The sequence below is a fragment of the Lathyrus oleraceus genome, chromosome 4 (assembly GCF_024323335.1).
Source record: "Lathyrus oleraceus cultivar Zhongwan6 chromosome 4, CAAS_Psat_ZW6_1.0, whole genome shotgun sequence".
In the NCBI taxonomy this organism is placed as follows: Eukaryota; Viridiplantae; Streptophyta; class Magnoliopsida; order Fabales; family Fabaceae; genus Lathyrus; species Lathyrus oleraceus.
The window spans coordinates 112375451-112390812 of record NC_066582.1 but is presented as its reverse complement, the minus strand read 5'-3'; the positions used below and the strand labels follow the sequence as shown (position 1 = coordinate 112390812).

The 15362-nt window shown below is 39.2% G+C and overlaps 1 long non-coding RNA gene across 1 annotated transcript; it reads left to right on the top strand.

Moving 5' to 3' along the window:
- The first annotated feature begins 13336 nt into the window (after nucleotides 1-13336).
- LOC127135258 (uncharacterized) lies at nucleotides 13337-13919 on the top strand. Its single transcript, XR_007808486.1, has 4 exons — nucleotides 13337-13413; nucleotides 13548-13635; nucleotides 13729-13787; nucleotides 13876-13919. It is a non-coding gene; the product is annotated as an uncharacterized LOC127135258 (long non-coding RNA).
- The last annotated feature ends 1443 nt before the right edge of the window (nucleotides 13920-15362 follow it).

Sequence of the window (15362 nt, the reverse complement as noted above, 5' to 3'; positions counted from 1 at the left end):
AAAAACCAATTAAATATTCGTGCGTGTGATATCTTAATCTTTAAACCAACATACTTGCTTAGAAAAGATGCAAGTTTAGTTTAAGGATTTTTATGAATGGTTTAGAGATTTGACATATGTATTTGAGACGTGCAAATGGGTTGAGTGATCATAAAAATATCCATGGCTCTTAATACCTCACCAATAATCAAATGGATTTTGAATTAGTAATGTAAAAAGATTCAAACCACATTTTAAATTATGGACACGTTTATGCAAATGGGCCTTTGAAAAAAAGATCTCATGGGTAAACCACAATGGGCTTTGTTATCCAAAAATGCACATACCATCCCATGCTTCAGTAAAAACAAATGCAGCAGATATTTTCTTAAGGATCTTAACAGATGAAAAATGTCATTGAAGACTTGATGTCACCAAGGACCGGACAAAATTGGGGTCTGACAGTTGCCCCTATTTAATTACCTCAAACCGGAAAGTAAGAATGACAACAGTCTTTATGCATTCGCGGTGGGAGATAATTAAATACAAGAAGACCCAAATTTTTTCCTAGGAAATGCAAGGAAGAAAATATAGGAAAAATACGGTGAGAACTGGCAAAAGACATTATCCCACGGTAAAATGGAACAGTCAAGACTTTCTGTGAGTCGTCAGAACAGTACCTTGGACATCTCAGTCGAGATATGTGGAATGGCATCCCTAGCTAAATCTCAAGACTTTCCAGAATGCTAGAATAATATAAAGGAAATCTGGTGTGAGTCTCTTCATTTTGATGAAGCAGCATCTCAAATAATAACGACGAGATTCTCTTTATTGGGTCGAAACAGCATCTTATATGATAGAATTAAGATATTCCGGCAAAGGGAAAAAAATACCTTAATTGAATCTAAGACTCTCCGAGGATATTAGAGAAGTATCTCTAAAAGAATCTGAAATGAGACTCTTCATATTGATGAAGCAGCATCTCAAACAGTAAAAGTGAGATTCTCTGTATCGAGTCGAAACAACATCTTATATGATAGAATTAAGATATTCCGACAAAGGGAAAAAATACCTTAATTGAATCTAAGACTCTCTGAGGATATTAGAGCAGTATCTCTAAAAGAATCTGAAATGAGACTCTTCATATTGATGAAGCAGCATCTCAAACAGTGAAAGTGAGATTCTCTGTATCGAGTCGAAACAGCATCTTATATGATAGAATTAAGATATTCTGGCAAAGGGAAAAAATACCTTTATTGAATCTAAGACTCTCCGAGGATATTAGAGCAGTATCTCTAAAAGAATCTGAAATAAGACTCTTCATACTGATGAAGCAGCATCTCAAACAGTAAAAGTGAGATTCTCTGTATCGAGTCGAAACAACATCTTATATGATAGAATTAAGATATTCCAGCAAGGGAAAAATACCTTAATTGAATCTAAGACTCTCCGAGGATATTAGAGTAGTATCTCTAAAAAGAATCTGAAATGAGACTCTTCATATTGATGAAGCAGCATCTCAAACAGTAAAAGTGAGATTCTCTGTATCGAGTCGAAACAACATCTTATATGATAGAATTAAGATATTACAACAAATGGAAAAAATACCTTAATTGAATCTAAGACTCTCCGAGGATATCAGAGCAGTATCTCTAAAAAATAAACGAGATTCTTCAGATAAATGAAACAGTATCTCGGAGACAAACGAGATTCTTCAGATAAATGAAGTAGTATCTCGAATATTCGTCTGTTGGGGGAGTTTTTTTGAAAAGACTCCTTTTGAAGGAGACTTACTAGAAATGCTTTGCAGGGGAAAAAGCTCATAAGAGACTTTTTAGGGTAACCTCTGCTTGGGGAGCAATGACTGTAAAGAAAAATGCTGGGAATATCATTATTAATCATAAAGTTTGAAAAAATGATTTGCTGAGAAATAATCCCACGAGCATATGTAAGGTAATAACTTCATTTGGAAATGAGGAATGTCCAAGATATGTATGAATGACCTTGGATCCTGATACTTTATGTTTGATTTTTGTATGATGTCCCACTTTAGGTGGGAATTCCATGCATGGGATGATGCATGAGATGCATGCGAGTATGCAATTACTGGGGATATTTAGCTGTACAAATGCGAATGATTTTTATTTGTTGAACTTCCAACTTTATGGGAGGGTTATGCATGAGTATGCTGATGATTAATATGACCGTGTTTCTTTAATTTTTTTGTTTGATAGAGAAAAACCAATTATGAATTATTTATATGATGCATGTTGGAATGCAAATGGATAATCGGACATGCCCCGGTTAAGACATTTTGCTTTGAGGTACGATGCCAATAGGGTGGACTTTTGTTATTGGGGTGATTAATGAAGATCAAGTTTTAATGCCTCTACTAGATGGTTTTGGGAATATATTTGGGTTGCTCCAAGTTACTGAAAGGTTCAGACTTCTCAACACGCGATACTCCATCCATGATTTATCAATGTTTCTGTTGGAAATGTGATGGAGCCTTGCCCCGGTCTGGCCATACCATGAGTACATCTATGAGAGGTAATAATTAGTAGTTAAAAGGAACATAACCATTTGCAATCAGTCCTACATCTTTATGAAAAACAAGAATGAATCTTGGGGACTAAAGGATTCGTCCGCTTACTGTTTCAAAAGCAATTTTACCACTTTATTCAAACATGTGTTTTATTTTCTCCAATCGTTTTTTTTAAGTGATGTCTATCAAAAATAAAAGGTGCTTTGCAAATAAACAGATAAAATAAAAAATGATTTGGGCACACTTTTGTTGAGAAAAATTCTCTTTTATTGATTTGACCCTTAAATGGGTGATTGTACATAAAGACGCAATTCCTTAATGAGGTAATTGATGTGCATAGAAACAAAATGGCAATGAAAATTGAGTCCTTATCGAGTTTCCACACTGCTATGATCCTTATGTTTTTGATAATCCAAGCACTTTGCTTTTGAAAAGTGAGGTAGATTGATTCTTTGCCTTCGAGGATATGTCAGATGACTGTAAGTACCGCTTTTTGCCTTGGAATTAATCCCTAACTTTTTCCTGGACCGCCTTTTCGGTTTTTGATCCACCGGATACCCACTTTTGCCTGAATCGCCCTTTCGGGTTTTCAACTCAGCGGGTCAATTCTTTTATTTTTTATCCCTAATTTTTGCCTGGATCACCCTTTCGGGTTTTCAATCCACCGGGATAGACATTTTTTTTGCCTAAATCGCCCTTTCAGGTTTTCGATTTAGCGGCTTTTATTATTCCACTTTTTTAGGCGAAGTACTTTTTAACAGCATCAGTATTGGTGGGAAGCGGCAACTCATCACCGTCCATAGTTGCTAGAATTAGAGCGCCTCCGGAAAAGTCTTTAACCACCACAAATGGACCTTCATAATTTGGTGTCCATTTCCCTCTAGAGTCTTTGTGAATAGGCAAGATTTTTTCTTCAGCACTAAATCTCCCTCTTGAAACACACTGGGACAGACTTTCTTGTCGAATGCCTTTTTAAGACACATCTGGTAGAGTTGACCATGACTTAACGCTTTCAAGCACTTCTCCTCAATAAGGTTGAGCTCGTCGTACCTTGATTGAACCTATTTTGCCTCGTCTAGTTTAGCCTCCATCAAGACTCTCATCGAGGGGATCTCCACCTCTATAGGGAGAACTGCTTCCATACCATATACCAAGGAATAAGGGGTTGCCCCTGTTGAAGTTCGTACCGACGTGCGATAGCCATGTAATGCAAAAGGTAACATCTCGTGCCAATCCTTGTACGTGATAACCATCTTTTGGATGATTTTCTTGATATTTTTATTTGCAGCTTCAATATCCCCATTCATCTTAGGTCAATAGGGTGATGAGTTGTAGTGCTCGATCTTGAATGTTACGCATAACTCATCCATGGTCATGTTATTGAGATTGGACCCATTATCAGTGATGATTTTGTTGGGAATCCCATATCGACATATGATGTTATTTTTCAAGAAACGGGCGACTACGTGCTTTGTGACATTCGCATAAGACACGACTTCCACGCATTTGTTAAAATAATCTATGGCCACCAAGATAAATCTGTGTCCATTTGACGCTTTGGGTTCTATCATTCCAATCATGTCGATGCCTCACATAGAGAAAGGCCAAGGTGATGCTATGACATTCAGCGGGGTAGGCGGTACATATATTTTGTCAGCATAGATTTGGCACTTGTGGCATGTTTTGGTGTAATGATAGCAGTCGGTTTCTATCGTCAACCAGTAGTAACCTGCCCTTAGAATTTTCTTTGCCATGGCATGCCCATTGGCGTGCGTACCGAAAGACCCTTCGTGTATGTCCCTCATAAGCTGATCTGCTTCGTTTTTGTCCACACACCTCAACAAAACCATGTCATAGTTTTGTTTGTACAATACCTCTCCATTCAAGAGGAATTTTGATGCCAACCTCCGGAGGGTCCTTTTTTCAAGGGTGGAAGCCTCTTCCGGATATTCCCTTTTTTCTAGATATTGTTTGATATCAAAGAATCAGGGTTTACCATCTGGCTCTTCTGCTGTCGTCAGGCAATGAGCAGGTTCATCAAAACGCTTAATTTCAATATGAGGTTGATGGTTGGGCCATATCAATTTGTACATGGAAGCCAAAGTTGCTAAGGCATCTACCATCTGATTCTCTTCTCGAGGAATATGAGAGAAAGTGATTTCTTCGAACTTTGGGAGTAGCTTCAGTACATAATCCCGGTATGGAATTAGGTTAGCATGTCTTGTTTCCCAATCGCCTCTGATCTGATGTATGACTAGAGCGGAGTCCCCGAATACTTCTAGTATTTTGATCTTCAACTCAATAGCTTCTTCCAACCCTAGTATGCAAGCTTCATACTCGGCCATGTTGTTTGTGCAGGTAAAACAAAGCTTTGCGGTGAACGGTAGATGGAAATTATTGGGAGACATCAACAGTGCCCCAATTCCATGGCCTATTGCATTTGAGGCACCATCGAACATGAGCGTCCATCCTGCTCCTGGCTCCAGACTTTCCTCTAGTTCGGAATCTTCAACATCCTTAACAGCAATGATGTTCTCATCTGGGAAGTCGAACTTCAAAGATTGGTAATCCTTCAGTGGTTGGTGAGCAAGATGGTCTGCCAATATGCTTCCTTTGATCGCTTTTTGCGCAACATATTGGATATCATATTCTGACAACAACATCTGCCATCGGGCAATTCTACCAGTGAGAGTTGGTTTCTCGAATATGTACTTGATGGGATCCATTTTAGATACCAACCAAGTCGTGTGAGTTAGCATGTACTGCCTGAGACGCTTAGCGGCCCATGCGAGTGCACAACAAGTTTTCTCGAGTAGTGAATATCTGGTCCCGCATTCACTAAACTTTTTGCTCAGATAATAGATGGCATACTCTTTTCTACCAGTCTCATCTTGTTGTCCCAATACACAACCCATGGATTCATCGAGCACGGTTAGATACATGATGAGAGGTCTCCCTTCAGCAGGGGGCATTAGAATCGGTGGCTCTTACAAGTATTCTTTGATTTTATCGGAGGCTATTTGACAGTCATCATTCCATTCCACGCCTTGATTATTCCTCAGAAGCTTGAGTATCGGTTTGCATGTTGCAGTAAGGTGAGAGATAAACCTGGCGATGTAATTTAATCTCCCCAAGAAACTACAAACCTCCTTCTCAGTCTTTGGTACAGGCATGTTCTAAATGGCTCGAACCTTGTCAGGATCCACTTCAATTCCCTTTTGGCTTATAATAAAGCCTAAAAGCTTCCCAGATCGAACCCCAAATATGCATTTATTAGGATTAAATCTCAACCTATACTTCCTTAAACGAGCGAATATTTCCCCCAGGTTGGTGATGTGCTCTTCTTCTGTCTTGAGAGCCATATTTGGTCGAGTTCTTCTTAGCTTTTGTTTGACCGCAGGGCATTCTTCTTTAAGGGGAAGCTTGTGGGTTACAATATCAGTGTCTAATCCGGGCATGTCCGGGTATGACCAAGCAAACACATCGTCATATTCGTGGAGGAGCTCTATCAATCTTGTCTTCATTGTATCTTGAAGTGCGGCGCCTACCCTTACTTCTGTCTTGTCTTCTTCTGTTCCCAGATTGATAACTTCAACGTCTTCCTGGTGTGGTTGAATGACCTTCTCTTCTTGTCTGAGTAATCTGGCCAACTCTTCAGGGAGTTCGCAATCTTCCCCCACTTCATCTTCAGCTAGGTAGATTGGGCAATCAAAATCATATTGGACCTTAGTAGTGTCGTTATCAATAGTCTCGGTGGTGTTTCTGCATGTTATGATTTATGTAGTTTATTTAGAAAGTGCGTGCGTAAAAATTGATGCCATTTTTGTAAATAAGTAAAAACGAAAGGAAGGGAACAAAAATTTGGATGCAAATTGTCATTTCATTAATGATAAAAACTCTTGAAAAAGATAAAGGAGGTCCTACAACACGCCATTGTGCCTTGGGCAGAGCACAGGGTTTTGTCTTAAAATGATAAAATTACTTTTGAAATATTTGGGGAACTTCCACAGCCTTCCAGTTTGTCAATTCTTCATTAGGTGCGACCTGTCGCATCCAGCTAGACACCCCATCTTCGCAATCTTCTTCACTGATCATCGCCACCTGCTTGCCAAAGATATAGCCAGCGCTGGTGAACGTTTTCTCTACAGAAGGAATCTTCTCTTTGTCAGGTTGGTTACCGACTTTGTGTGATGTTGGGTCATACCCCAAGCCAAACTTGTCTCGTTTCTCTTTCACTTCCACCACTTTGCCCCAGTCTTTAGCATCTTCACTTTCCATAACAACTTTAGCTCCTTGCCACGAGGCCATGGATGGTCCTGATTTCGGGACCTCCAAGGTTTGTTGGGTGGCCATCATGTTTACCACTTCCAAGGATTGGAATGGTGTCTCAGTGATTTCACCATCCACCTCGATATATCGGAAAGATGTCAAGTTACTAACCAAAATATCTTCTTCTCCTACAACCACAATCATCTTGTCATTTGTAATGAATTTTAGTTTTTGATGCAGAGTGGAGGTGACAGCACCTGCGGAGTGAATCTAGGGTCTCCCCAGTAGGCAACTGTAACCAGGATGTGTATCCATGACCTGGAACGTGATATTAAAAATAGTTGGACCTATCTTGGTTGGTAAGTCAACCTCTCCTATCACCGCTCGCCTTGAGCCATCGAATGCCTTTACGATTAGGGTACTAGGTTTCATACTTATCCCTTCCACTGGCAGCTTTATCAAAGTCGTTATGGAGAGCCTTGTTATGATTCTTTCCCTCATTCAGTAGTTCGTCATCATTAAAACCCAAGAAATTCCCAGTAGTCACACAAGCTATCACGTCATCAAACTGTTCTATTGTTATGTCCTTTGTGATATGAGCGGCGCTCAATACCTTCAACAGCGAATTCCCGTGTGCTTCTGAGTTGAGCAGTAGAGATAACATGGAAATTTTGGAAGGTGTTTGGTTTAGCTGATCCACCACCTTATAATCGCTCTTCTTGATTATTCTCAAAAACTCCTCAGCCTCCTCACGAGTGACAACAACTTTAGGAGACAGGTGCATGTCTTGCATTCCTTGATTAGGGGTGGGGATCTGGACAACAACCTTCTTCCCTTTAGCTCTTTCAGAAGTATCAGCAGTTCTTGGTGCGAACACTCGGCCACTACGCGTCATTCCTTCTGGCCCCATAATTGAAGTGACATTTGGTTCGTTGATCATTAAAGGTTGATCTTCCTGCCCCTGCTTAAAAGCTCTGGGTTGATATATCCATGGGACTGCCTTCTCATCTTTATATTCGAACGGTGTTGGGAACTCTATCACCAACGGGTTTATAGGTATTTCTACTTTAACTTCATCATAGAGGATGTCTACCATGGCTATCTCTTCCTGACGCTTGCCCTTAACACGGTAATTTATCTGTAACTCCCCTCGATCCAGCATTTGATGTATAAAACTCCTCAACTCTTCATTGTTCTCTTCCTCAACCAGCTCTTCCGGGATCAGACCACTCTTCAGCAATTGTGCTCCTATCATGGTGATAGGGGTTTGAATCTCTTCAACCTTACGGATCAATTTGCCTTGATCACTCTCCTCAATGGCACTGACAGAAGCATCCTTATGCGTCGGCATAGGGTTGGTGTTCACGTTCGGCCGTCTTGGAGTGAAAGAAACGACCTTGGCTTCGATCAAGTCTTATACCCGATTCTGAAATGCGAAACAGTTTTCCAAGGTATGACCAGGTGCCCCCATGTGAAACTCGCAATGGGCATTAGCGTCGTATCCAAGTGGATATGGAAAAACAGCTGGTTTTAACTCCCTCAATGTTAGAAGACCCTCCTTTTGTAGATATGGGAATATCTGACTATAAGGTACTGGTAGAGGATCAAGTTGCCTTCTTGGAGGTCTTGGCTTGAATTGTCTTGGTGGTGCGGTATTTTGCTGCTAATGATGTTGTTGATGTTGCGGTTGATACATTTGTTGTTGCTGTATTGGCTGTTGATAGGGTATAGGCACCACGGCGGCGACTTGACCATATGAAGCTTGTTGCTTCCCTTTATAGTTTCTGGATGTGGCATTTGTTTCACCTTCTCTTTTCTTCGGGAAGCCTCCAGAATACTTCTTCGGTGCGCTAGGTGTTGTCACTGCTCCTGGAATCTTTCCATCCCTCAACCCCTTCTCTATGCGGTCTCCAATTGTCACTAGATGTGCGAAGTCAGATGTTGCACTGCTCACTAATCGATCAAAGAATGGGTCCTTTAAGGTGTCCACAAATATCCCGGTCATTTCCTTCTCAGACAATGGTGGCTCTACCTGAGCAGCCAACTCTCTCCACCGTTGGACGTATTCTTTAAATGACTCACTCTCCTTCATAGCCATCCCTTGCAACTGCATTTGGTCGGGTGCCATATCTAAGTTGTATTTGTACTGATGGAGAAATGCGTCAGCCAAATCCTTCCAACTTTGAATTCGCCCCATATTCTAAGCTCATGTACCATCTCAGATATGCTCCACTCAGACCGTCTTGGAAACAGTGTGTAAGTAGTTTGTCGTTTTCGGTATGAGCAGCCATTTTCCTGAAGAACATTACCAGGTGGCTTCTTGGACAAGTCTGTCCTTTGTATTTCTCGAAATCAGGAGTTTTAAACTTAGTCGGGATGACTAAATTCGATACCAAATGCATGTTCATGGCAGAAGCTCCGAATATATTATTTCCTTCTATGGCTTTGATCTTCTTTTCCAGGGCACGGAGCCTATCTACAGCAGGATCTGGAAGTATCTTAGGTTTTGGTTGATCAGGCATATATAATGCATCACACTGGTCGTCTCCAATCTCTGATCCATGATGAGTAGACGTATCATAAGGTTCTGCGCGGTCTCCATCTCCTTTGCCTCCTACCGGTATCTGAACCAATCTCTTCTTGGTAGGGACGTAACTTTTGTCTTGGGGATTCAGACCTGGCGTACCATCATTCCTTTTTGCCCTAGCTTATTCCTCCTCACTCCTCTCTCTCTTTGAGCGATTGCGAGCATTGTCTCCAACAGCTGATCCATCTTATCCCGGATCGTATTGATGTTTGTCCTCATGGTAACCTGGTTGGCCTCGACTTGCTCTAATGTTATCTTGTATTTGCTTCGCGTCTCGTATCGGTGTTGATTAGTCAGTGTGGCTGGATAAATGGTAAAAAGGTTGGGTAAGTTTTTTGAATTTTTATGAAGCATGATGCATAATGAGGATGCGAATGTTATGCATATTTCATTTTCAGGGAATCATTCGAGTTTCATTAGTTATTAGTAATTCGAAGAAACAAGAAATACTTAGAATAGCAATAATGGAGTAATTTTTAAACGTCATTCATTCAAGTACATAACATAGAGGTCCAAAAAGGTCATAGTTCAAAAGTACATTTGTTAAAGGAACAAAATACAAGACATAAGCAAATTAAACAGCTGGCTTTCTGGCCTGAAGCTCTTCTAGTTCCTCATTGAATTTCTTCAGCAACCCTTTACAGAGCAGAATGAAACTGATTATGGCTGGAGGAGTGCTATCTTCTTTCAACTCTTCGACTGCGTCTCTCAACTTTCATGGTAACTCTTTAGCTGCCCAATTACAGAATCCTACTAGCCCATCGAGTTTCGTACGAAACTTATCCCTATCTCCTTGTAAGAAGTCTATGGTCTTCTTAAAGGATTCATAATCTTCAATCACATAGTCTCGCTCTTTCAACCATATGGAGTTGTCTTGGTGTAATGACTCTAGCTGGTTCTTCCAATAGCTGACAGATTCCCTTGCATCTCTTACTTCTCGACACTTCTCCTCCCATATCATGGGTGACACCCTAGAAGCTTCAGCGGCTATACTCTTGAGTCGGCGCTCCTGATCTACTTCAGCTTTTGCATGACGAACAAAATTGGTGAGTTCTTTTATCTGAGCCCCAAGTGTATCCCTTATCGTCTTGTTTTCCTTTGTGGCCAGTGTCATACCCCAATTTTGTCTGGACATTTTAAAAATTTCATAAATTCGATTTTTATTTCAATTTGCATCATTTGTACAACATAACATGCATTTTATCATTAATAATAACTAAAATATCAGTCAGAATAAATTTATTGAAAATACAGACAAATCGGTTGAATCTATTCTCAAGAACGTGCAAAAATCAGCGGGTAAAAAGTTTCAAAATTAAAATTGCAGACGCCAATATTATTAATCTATGGTTCATGTAGTTTAACTTGGTGTGCTCGTTGTATTTTTCAGCAGCTCTTTTAGTTGCGTTTTGACCCGCTTGAGCCTTTTAACCGGTGAAAATTTATTTCAAAATTTAAAGAAATGTTGTATATTTTGTACTGATCATTTTAGTGCGCCCGATTTAATTTTTCGAGCAAATTTATATCCGACTTTTATTTATAATCGATCATTTTTTTAGGTTAATTATTCAACTAAAGTGATTAAAATTTATTCAAAATACTTATTAGAAAATTTTAAATAATGGTAGTTGTTTTAAAAAAAAATGAAATTAGCATTGGGTTCTTCTTTTTACGGCTGGAAGTAGACTGTCCACTGTCTTTCTCTCTCCCTCACGTTTCCTCTTAAACACACCCACACACTACACTCTCCCACATGTTTCTCTCTCACATGTTACTCTGACAGGATAAAGAAAGAAACAAAAACAAGAAATAAAAAAATAAAAGGACACTCCTCCTCTTCTTGAAAAGGGAGGCTTCCCACACACCTCTCACTCTCTCTACACTCAGTAAGTAAAAACAAAAAAAAACTTTTAAAAAAGAATACGAACTCTCTCCTCTCACAAACAAGCTTTGACCTCAAATCCCATCTTCCTCACTCAAATCACTACCTCCCACTTCCTACAACCAACACACTGTAAAATCCCACCGGAACTTCATCCCAATAACCTCCGCCATCGCTGCGTCAAACACCATAAACCCACTAACCTCTTACCACAATTACCTTGTTCTTCTTCCTTAAAATCTCAAACACATCCACAACCGCCATCGGTAGCCACCACCACATGACCTTCATGACAACCCCTTAAACCTTCGTTTCCGCCTCCAAACCACCCAAACTCTTCATCTTCATACCGGATCTACCGCTTCCATCAACATTCCGACCAACGCCGTAAACCGCATCGGAAGCATCATCCCTCACTCACTGCAAACCGCACCGGAGACCCTTGCTCGTAACTCGGCCGTCACGAGACTCACCTCTCGCACATCATCCAAAATGCTTCGTTCTGTTTCACATCTGTAACGGTGATGGCAATAGCGACACGGCTACCCGCAGCCGAAAATAACCAGCATCTTCCATTTCCTCCTGCATCTTCCATTTCCTCTTACGTCACGTATCGTTTCAAGCATCACAAAGCAACCGCAACGCCGTTCACTTTCGTTAGCTGCTTCTCCACCGAAAGCCATTTGAAAATGGGGTATAACAATCTTAATCTTGAACTTGGTTTTGTTACCGTAAAGAATTGGAGAACACTTTTTTTAAGTATTTCTTTTCTTTCAGTAGAATTTAGGGTGAGATTGTTGACACATTGTTGGATAAGTGGTAGTTGAGTTTTACATGTTTGTTTTAAAGTAATTATTTTTCTTACTGATGAAAACAAACGCATAGTAGGCTTTAGTTTTCTATTTCTAATCTTTTTTTCTCAGCTTAAAAACGGAAAAGATAAATTATTTAGATAGGCTAGTTTTCTTTCAATTAGAATTATTTATCCTTAAAATATTAAATTATTCTTAACTTATAATAACAAATGGGTTCTTGCCCATTTTCTTTGTTAATGGTAGTAGGGGTGGACATAAACCGCCCACCCGGCCCAACCCGGTGAAACCCGAAAGAAAAAAAAAAGAATTTGGGCGAGTTGAATCGGGCCAACGGGTCAACGGGGTTACCAAACCGGGTTACAGGGGGTTCAAACGAACGGGTCAGGTACCAAAAATGGACCCACGGGTACCCAGACCCGCCCATCTACGAAACACAGCGTTTTGTCATTTCTCTTCATCTCACTTCTCTCACTCTCGTTTTTCCTTTCCACATTCTCTCACTCTCTCGTTCCTTCACTCCACCGTTCCAGATCTTTCACTCCCCTCACTCCACCCGTTCCAGATCTTTCACTCTTTCATTCCAGTCAGTAACTCTTAGTTTCACACACTCTCCGTTAAATCACTCTTAGTTAGGATTTTTTAATTAGGGTTTCTGAATCTAAGGTTTTTAATTTAGGGTTTATGATTATTGTTGTTGTTACAGGTGATTAAAGGCTTTGGACCAGTTCTCTCACTCTACAGGTGATTAGAGTTTGTGTTTTTTTGCTTATATTGTTGTTGTTTCGACGAATCTGTTTGTTCTCTCTAACTCTCTAACTTAAAAACTTGATTTGTGCATAATATTTGATTACTTTGGGTTGATCTTTGGAAACTGGAATGTGACTTTTGCTACCCCTGCATGAACCGTGATTTTTGGAACTTAGGTAAAGACACAACTCATGATTTTGCTCTGTTTTCACTCTGTTCCTTCATCTCTTTCCCGCAACATAAGCTACTATACATTATGCTTTGTTAGTTGTTTGAAATATTGAGTTTTATGTCGGTTTCTTTTTTGGTTTATGTTAGAAATATTGAGTTTTATGTCAGTTTTTTTTCCTGCTATGTTATCTGATATTGAGTTGAAAATAGATGAATTAACTCACATTAGGTTTGCAAGGTTAAATTTGGTAGATCTGGCTGGCTCTGAAAGGTAACTACAATGAACATATTCTTTATATATTGCTGTTTTTTTAAACACGTGTTAACTTGCACATTCATCTAGGCAGAAAAGCTCTGAAGCCGACAGTGAACGTCTGAAAGAAGCTGCAAATATAAATAAATCATTGTCAACTCTTGGGTAGCTAATTATCAAAGACCTATTCTTTAATTTACTTTCAATCAAATATGTTGCAGTTGAATGTTACTAAACACCAAATGAAGAATACATGATTATTAATGAGTGACTGTTATTTTGTTTTTCCATGTCCTTAGCTTGGTCATAATGACATTGGTCGACTTAGCCCATGGCAAGCCTAGACATGTTCCCTACAGAGATTCAAGGCTTACATTTCTTCTCCAGGTACAGTTCTACAAAATGTGATGAATGTTGCGTACCGTTTAGTGCATTATTCTATGTAGTAACATTACTTTACTCCCAAAAATGTATGTGCAGGATTCTCTAGGTGGGAACTCAAAAACAATGATCATTGCAAATGTCAGCCCATCCATTTGGTTTGTATAATTCATTGCTTGAAATTTTGACCTTCTTTACCATTCTTTGTTTCTTTTATCACTAATATTGGTTATTCTTCCCATGCAGCTCTGCTAACGAAACACTAAGCACTATGAAATTTGCCCAGCGAGCCAAGCTCATTCAAAACAATGTACTGGCCTATATAAATGCATACTATGTTTTAAACATTTTTTAATTGACATAATTTATGAATTAATTAATTTTTCCTCTAACTCTTCAAAGGCAGAAGTGAATGAAGATGCTTTTGGTGACATAAGTGCACTGCAGTGGCAAATCCAACAGCTGAAGGTATTGGAATAAGAGTTTCAAAATTATTGATGTTTTCACAATTCATACTAAATCATAGGAATGACTTATATATACTGAACTGGAGTAGGGTCAACTATCCTTTCTGACAAAGAATAAAGTTTTTCCACCACTGGTATCAAATTTGGAGCCAAATTCTGATAGTTGCAGGTTGAGTGAAGCATCAGAAGAACACGATTCTATGGGAGAAAGAACGACGGCAGATGGCAAGCTGCATACTCCAAACAAAGAGGTACGTCATATGTCAGTAATGGTGAGGGTCTTGTATTATGAGTAGTCATGTGAGATTATCAGGGAACTTTATCCAATCATGAATTGTATAAGATTGTCAAGGGATTTTATGCAATAATTATAATGATCATCACGGTAAGCCTCACTAATAGTTTGAGCTGTTATATCTGGCAGATTAAACGCATGAAAGTTGCTTTGGTTGGAGCCTTGAGGAGAGAAAAAATGGCCGAGACTACAATCCAGAATTTAAACATTGAAATTGATCGCATGAAATGCTTGGTATGCATTGTTTTGGCTGAACAATAGGTTGGTCATGTGAGTAAGTTACAATATTTTCAATATCATGAGTTGGTAATAGTTGTATCACATTCTCTGTAGGCTCAACAAAAGGAAGAAGATGCTCAACATACTTCAATTATGTTGAAAATAATAATAATAATAATAACAATGATGATCCGGGCATTCTTATTCTGCAAGTTCGTCTTCACTCCTTGCATTTGTTTGTTTTCTGTCTTTCCTTTTTTTCATCTTAAAATGTTGTTTATCTACCTTCTACATGTTGCAGCTTCTAATTGACAACATCAGCAAGCCAGCTCCAAATATCACTCACTACTTAAATTTGATCTAGACACAAATCAAATACATGGTTTTAGTGCTGATTCCACATTAGTGCCACCACAATTTGCCTGCCAAATTTATGTCTAAAGAATTAATTTGTTAGTTATTACCCTATGCACAACTGCAATTATTGATAAATTTAAGCAGGTTGTTTCAAAGATTATAAGCCTGCTTAATTCTCTTTTCCCGTATAGTTTTCTTTGGTATAAACATGCACCAAAGATTAACACATTCAGACCAGTCTATTGTGTTGGCATAAAAAAAACTGGCATATTGAACGTAAACTTTACGGATACTGCTGTCATTCTGGAATCTTAGATGATTACAGCATATTTTGTTTTTCATCATGTGCATGAGTACTCTGAACATTCTATGAGTTACATGTTCTGGCTTATCTT